This window comes from Austrofundulus limnaeus, unplaced genomic scaffold, assembly GCF_001266775.1.
Source record: "Austrofundulus limnaeus strain Quisiro unplaced genomic scaffold, Austrofundulus_limnaeus-1.0 Scaffold1549, whole genome shotgun sequence".
Lineage (NCBI taxonomy): Eukaryota > Metazoa > Chordata > Actinopteri > Cyprinodontiformes > Rivulidae > Austrofundulus > Austrofundulus limnaeus.
This window is the reverse complement of record NW_013953951.1, coordinates 1-292: the sequence shown is the minus strand read 5'-3', so window position 1 is coordinate 292 and position 292 is coordinate 1. Positions and strand designations below refer to the sequence as shown.

Sequence of the window (292 nt, the reverse complement as noted above, 5' to 3'; positions counted from 1 at the left end):
TCAGGTATTAAAGGATCAGCTGGTTCTGGTCTCAGGTATTAAAGGACCTGCTGGTTCTGGTCTCAGGTATTAAAGGACCTGCTGATTCTGGTCTCGGGTATTAAAGGACCTGCTGGTTCTGGTCTCAGGTACTAAAGGACCTGATGGTTCTGGTCTCAGGTATTAAAGGACTTGATGATTCTGGTCTCAGGTATTAAAGGACCAGATGATTCTGGTCTCAGGTACTAAAGGACCAGATGATTCTGGTCTCAGGTACTAAAGGACCTGCTGGTTCTGGTCTCAGGTATTAAAG

General features: G+C 45.5%; 1 long non-coding RNA gene across 1 annotated transcript in view; it reads left to right on the top strand.

Annotated features, from left to right (window-relative positions):
- Window positions 1-92, top strand: part of LOC106535756 (uncharacterized) — a 4,902-nt gene extending 4,810 nt beyond the window's left edge. Inside the window, exon 3 of the long non-coding RNA XR_001312477.1 lies at window positions 36-92. This is a non-coding gene — a long non-coding RNA (uncharacterized LOC106535756). The remainder of the gene's footprint in view (window positions 1-35) is intronic.
- The last annotated feature ends 200 nt before the right edge of the window (window positions 93-292 follow it).